Below are 6,875 nucleotides of genomic sequence, written 5' to 3' on the forward strand. Positions count from 1 at the left end.
TGTACTTGGTGACCTAAGTTTCAATGAAATTGCTAAATGATCTGTATATTTAATCAAGGCAGGCCTAATATCCGTAGAGTACACCAATGGAGTTATGTTTTTGTCAATTAACCAGAAGTCAATTCTGCTTCTTTCAACGTTACCCTTTCTTCTCCACGTATATTGTAAATTAGTTTTATTTAATGACCTCCAAATATCGTCTAAATGGTTTGATTTAATAATTGTTTGAAGATTTTCGTTTGACTTGTGATTTCCGTGTGTTCGTGATACCCTATCTTGGATTTCTAGTGTATCATTAAAGTCTCCACCTATGACGTTTAACCCCTGAGATAACTCTTGCACTAATTTTAATATTTTTTCAAAGAACATATTACGTTCTTTTTTATCGTTTGGAGCATAAAGATTTATTAAGGTATAGATAGTCTCATTGATTTCAATATTCATAATGATATATCTACCGGTTTTGTCAAATGTTGTATTTATGACTTTATAAATAAAGTTATCTTTTAATATTATAGAGCAACCTCTGCTGGATGAATTACCATATGCATGATGTGATTCCCAGTGTTTGAACTCTGAATTTAACGTATTGTTTATGTCTTGCGTGAAGTGTGTTTCTTGTAAAAACAAAATATCTGCATTTTGTTGAAGTGACCACTGAAGCAGTCTAGCTCTTTTACTTTTATCTCTAAGGCCCTGTGTATTCAGGGATATTAAGTGTAATATTTTATCATTCATTTATAATATTATTTAATTGTTTGTAATATTTTAATTAAAGAGTATTTTTTCAATGTTATAAACATACTATTTAGATCACTAATCTGTGGAAAAAGCACGTGGTCGTATATTAGTGTCGCTGGGCCACACCGTGTGATACAGCGCACTTCAATGAATTCAAAATAATTTATGAACCTGAGTCGATAAAAAGTGAAGGATCGAAAATTACGTTTTAACAATATTTAAATTGTGTAATATTTCTTAAAGTGCAATAACTTGCATACACATATATATACATATATACATATATATATACATATATATACATATACACATATATATATACATACATACATATATATACATAATATAATACACACATATACAAGTATAAATACTTATAGTAGTGTAATACATTATATATCACAAAGTGTAATACATTTTCTAGTGCAATAATAATTCCTATTTAGACAATATAAATCACATTGTAAACATGTATGTTGTAAAAAAACAACATCTCTTTGCTGTGTTTGAGTAAGTTATATCTATCAAATAGATCATAACAAAATGCATATAAAACAAATAACGTCGTAAAGCAAAATCTAAGTCCATTAAACAGATGTGATCGTATTTTGGAAAGTTATAGACGAGTATCACAATCCTTTAGTCTAGATTTCTTTGACTCATCGTTTAACACTTCTGCAGGAGTCGGCGGTGACCGTTCCGATGCGATGGGCTTTTTCCCTTTGTTTGGTGTCTCTTTACTATCCGCTCCGATAACTACGAAAGCGTCAATCGGCTTTTGACCTTTAATCGCCTTTTTCTGCTTTTTCTTCTTTCCCCGTGGACTTGACGGTTCACTGTGTTCCGCTTGTTGGATACTGTCCTGAATCTGAGAGACTTCTATGTCCGGTTGAGGGGTGCTCGAAGGGTTACTTTCTAATTCGCATTCGCCCTTTTTGTGACTAATTTGATGACAATCAAGGCATCGCCAGTCATTTTCACAGTCGATCATTTTGTGCCCAGTTTCTAGACATTTTCTGCATTTAAGTTCTTTGTTCTCAGAATTTTGCCCGGGGTGAAATACACGACCCGTAAAATGTCCAAAAGCCATAAACTTCGGCAGGGTTGCTGAGAGCGAGCTGGATTTCACAATGCACAGCCTATCACCATTCTCGCAATTCGTTAGTTTACCCTTGACACGAAGTTTCTCCCGAATGATAGTGATAACATCTATATTCTCTGCAACTAGAGATCTTAGAATAACACTATCGTCAACGGAAAGTGGTATATCTTTTACTCTTATTCTAACTGTCTGCTCACCATCCAAGCGATTGGGATTGGTATTTAGCAACTTTATCATTTTCCCCCTTAATGTTACCCCTTCAGTTAGCAATGAAACTTTATCGTCGATATTTTCGACGTATATTCGCCACATACCTCGAACTCTCTGTAGCCCTGTAATGTGGGTGCAGACAATTACATCAGCTAGTGCTTCATATAACTCCTCATGTTTTAGCCATTCTTGTTTTGTAGGCATTTTCTCACCAAACAAACTTGTTTCTCGCATGAAAACAATGGGAGGTCCGCCATATTGTTTACTAATGTCATTCACTATAGTATCCATTTTCACTGATATAACACTTTTTTGCAACTATTTCTATCCAGAAAATTATCCACACACTGAGCAAGGAATACTCTGTTTTAATATCCACTATATTGAATTTAAGAAATATCCGATACGTTTAAATCAGGTATTTTTCATAGACCATAAACAATCACTACCTTGGTTCGCGGTCGCTTATGCCATAAACTTAGTATTTAAGATGGAGCTCAAGTCCAGAAAAGCATATACGTGTTTGCTTTCAAAATAAAAGGACTTGATTATTTAACAAGCTCCATCTTCATTTTAAGCTCCTCTCGGGAAAAAAATATCAACGGCCCGACAATTCCCGCAACCCCATATTGGCACTCACGACAGCCTCACTATTTCACTCACGGCATAAAACTAGCGCTTTATCAAATGACTTTGTTTATTTTTTGTATAACGTCACTGTTTATGAAGCAAGACAAATATATTAAAGATCAATGCTCTATGATAGCCTAACCAAACAAACGTCTACCTTCAGCAGAATACTTATATGATGCCAGTGTGATTGTTGCTACAAAGGCAGACCTTACATTCGTAATCGTATGCCAAACGTCAATTCAATCCCATTCGCAACAAACCACAAAGTCACCCCTTACTTTGTTAAACTTTAGATGAATTGCAAAGCGTATAACGAACATTTTACATAAGATGCTTGGTTTACAAAAACCAAGAAAAGAACAATCAAAATACTCTTACAATGTTTCCAAGCTTCTCGTTACTAGGTATTTGGAAGCCCTTGCAATAATTCCTCACAATGTCTCTGAAATCGAAATAACCCCCGAATTTAAAAATAAAAGACATACCATTACAGTCTCTTATCAAACAGTTAAGATTCTTATCTTCAGTAAACTTGAATGCTGACTCTGGCTGGCCACTGTGGGTGAAAATTTCAGTTGTTTCCGCTAGCTTTAGGTGTTCTATTATAATCTTAATTTTGATTTTGAAATTTTCTTGGTCTCGGTTGTTCTGAATCTGTCACAAACCACGCCCACGGTATACAAAGGTAGCTTTGAAGGCTTGAATGGATATGACCGCCAACAGAATTGCTCCCACCTCCCAGACAAATCACCTCCATCTCCTCATCAAAACAACGAAGACAACACAGATAGTGACGAGAGCGACAGTGAACATTGATATGGACGCATTCCACTTGCGTTCCTTCATATATAAAATTGTGTACTAGAATATAATGTTCTATCGATTTTTATTGTTTGATTTTCTTATTGTTTTAATGGTACATGCATTCTTTCTATATCCTCCTAGCAAATAATTAACTTACTACTTATTCCATCGTCCTATTTTTCTTCAGAATTTATACGTTTGCTCTTTGCAACGTCAATTGCAAAATGAATGCTTACATCGAAACTTTGTCGTGGTTTTGTCTTAAACCTCGCTAAGTACCGCTCAAAATGTTCTGTTAACATTTCCGCTCAAAACTCATTATCATCTTCATACAAAGTACTCGCATCAGGAGCTAACCTTTGACACTTTTTTTATTAGTTTATTACTTAAGTATTAACACCTTCTGAGTCTTATCGTACAGAAAATCTCAACAACAGAAAAGGAGGAAATTATCAATTATCAAATTATCGGATTTTTTTATCGGCGGAAATTGTTCTGACAGAAAAACAATCAGAAAATATCAGAAATTGTTTAAAACAAAACAAAAAAACAACAATAATTGTCAAAACATCACGAAATTATTGTTTTGTATCGGAAATGTACCTGATGAGATTTTCTTAGTGTATATACACATGTAATTTTCTTTTCGTATTCTTTTTTGTGAATATACAGACAAGTGAAGCATACAATACTGACGAAGTACCTGCGACTAAATTAAGATGATAACACCTTTTTTTAACAATAATAAATAAATTATACAAATGTCGCATAATGCGGCTCGTCATTGATTATAAATGTGTAAAACAACAGCGTCCTTTTTAAAGTTCAAGTTTTATTTTTATTTTACATTCATTAAACTAACACTTAAAATTCCTGTCAAAATTAATTGCTGTACAATCTTGATGGTCACGTTCTTGGTATATAAATATATATGGAACATTTTTCTGTGTAGGCAGTGCGTTTTTGGAACGGACATGAGTTAGCCAGATCGCGTCTGATGGTCTTGCTCGAACAATGTATGTTGAAATCATTGAATAAAAATATGGAACTGGGAAACAGTGTCTTTGTGTTGACATTTGAGTTTAGTTGAGTTGAACTGCTGCGACTCTGTGGCGTAACGTCACACGATAACTTTGGTGCCGTGACCAGGATATCAACGACAAAATGGGTTGCACTTCGGCGAGGAATAACACAACAAACGAGAATACTTCACGACGCTTCGGGCCACGTGACGACAGCGGCGGTTGGAGTGTCTATGATCTTAGCACAACGGCGAAAATTAGCACATCTATTGCGAAATACTAATGACGAATCGGACCACAGGAAAAGAAAGTTAGACAGTTTATAACTTTGTATTTCTGGCCTAAAGATGACATATCAATCTGTTGCTATAATTTTAAGAAATTTAATGGGGCAAAATGAGTTTCGAATGTTAAAAGGCAATCAGAGCATTGCGGATGTTTCGAAGGAGATCCTAAACAATTAAATTTTAGTATTCAGCTGTCAACCGTGACCTACGCGTAAGTGGACGATAATATATCAATTATATAAGCCTTGCGATAATTAATAAGAGTATGAAAACTAATCGTGCAATCTTTAAGTTCATCACTAGCAGATCCCCTCCCCCTAAAATCGCATTTACGTTTTACTTCAATATAGGAGAAAAAGGAATAATATTGTTATTTTTTCTTGGGTAAGTAACCCCAACACCCCACCCCCTGCCAACAATCTAAACCAAATAAATTTCGTTTCTGAGGGAGGGGTGCTAGCCGAAAGATTACGCTCCTAAGATACGCCCCCTCTAACTTCAAATCTCGGTATCGCGCCTTTTCAAATCTAGCAAATAATCATTTAATAAAAAAACTTATTATTTCATAACGTACTCGTTACTTTACATCAGGCACTGATGAACTGCCAGTTCGAACAAGCGAGTCAAAACGTGATGAACGTTGAGAAGATTTACCACACCGTGTCCTTATCATAGCTGCCCATAAATTGAATGTTTGACTACACTTTAGACCTTCAAATGGTTGGAAGACACAGAAGCAAGTCAATATGCATACTACGACATCCTTTAACCATTAATATCATTTAGAAATTTTCAGTTAAAACACAGGTCACGGACGCTCGAAGAGACCGGATAAAATGACAACGAGAGTTCTCACCCTGTACACCGGTCGGTCCACAAAAGAAATATGTAGTCCACTCCCTTCAGATCACTGTGGTGTATATCAGTAGACCGGATCGATGCGTTGAGCTTTTTTGGATACATTCGGAAACTTCAACAAATGTCCTCACCTAGATGCATGTTCAGGTGGGATTTCTTGTTGTCATTGTAAGATTGGATCGGTATCTGCATGTTGGCTTTAGGTTTCTGTTGCAATTGTTTGTTTAAGGTATTATTTTTGGCATGTGTTTCGTACTCTTCAATCTTCGCCAAAATACAAGTTGTTTAACTTTACTTTAGACTAAACACGTTCGGAATTTGTCTCGCGCGAAGATAAGACGTAATTTAGAAGAAGCTGATTTTAAAAGAAAGCAGGTGTTTTGTGGGGTTTACTGGGTTCCTGTTAGTAATTAAGTTATCTAGAACTGAGTGACAAATCTCGGAATATGCATGAAGCAGGGGAGACAACTCTTCTTACAATTAATTTGCATGTTACAATTAAATCTTTAATAACCTTGGGGTGAAAGTGGCTTTTTGGCCGAGAGGTATTTTCAATGGAACTGCTTCAATTTCATAATTCATATTCAATTTCCAATTTAAGATATTTTCCTAGCAAAATCGACCACGGTACACAATGGAGCGTGTGGTGGAATCAAGGAGAACCACTAAATGCTTAACTAAGTTCCCTAGCTCCATTTATTGTCAAAAGAAATAAAACCGTACTAATTCAAGATAAATTCCATCCACTATTAGCAATCATTCTCAAAAGTCGGATAATGAAATCACTACACTTAAACTAGAAAATGTCATTGTGAAGAATGAGTATCGATACGGACACGGATGGCGGATGACGAATGACGAATGACATTTTCTGAGATTCTGGGGCCTATGACGAATTCATTGAAAAGAAGGCCTTCGACTCATGAAACCATGTCGGCATCCAAGAATTTCCCGAATGCATCGACAAATGCAATCAAAAAGGTAAATTCATGCCGGAAATTAACAGTAACCGGTAGATTCATTATAAAGCAAACTAAATCTATACCTCGCCAGCGTGACGGTGACAACAGGAAGAGTATTGGTGACAGTTTTGTTATTCAAGACATATTGACCCCCTTGCAAGAGAAACTCGGTTTCGAAGCCCGCGAGCAAAACCGAGCAGGAACTAACCTGACTGTCAGATAGTGCAAATTCAATCTGCTGCATCGAGAAAGTGTA

The sequence above is a fragment of the Mya arenaria genome, chromosome 5 (assembly GCF_026914265.1).
Source record: "Mya arenaria isolate MELC-2E11 chromosome 5, ASM2691426v1".
NCBI classification, from domain to species: Eukaryota; Metazoa; Mollusca; class Bivalvia; order Myida; family Myidae; genus Mya; species Mya arenaria.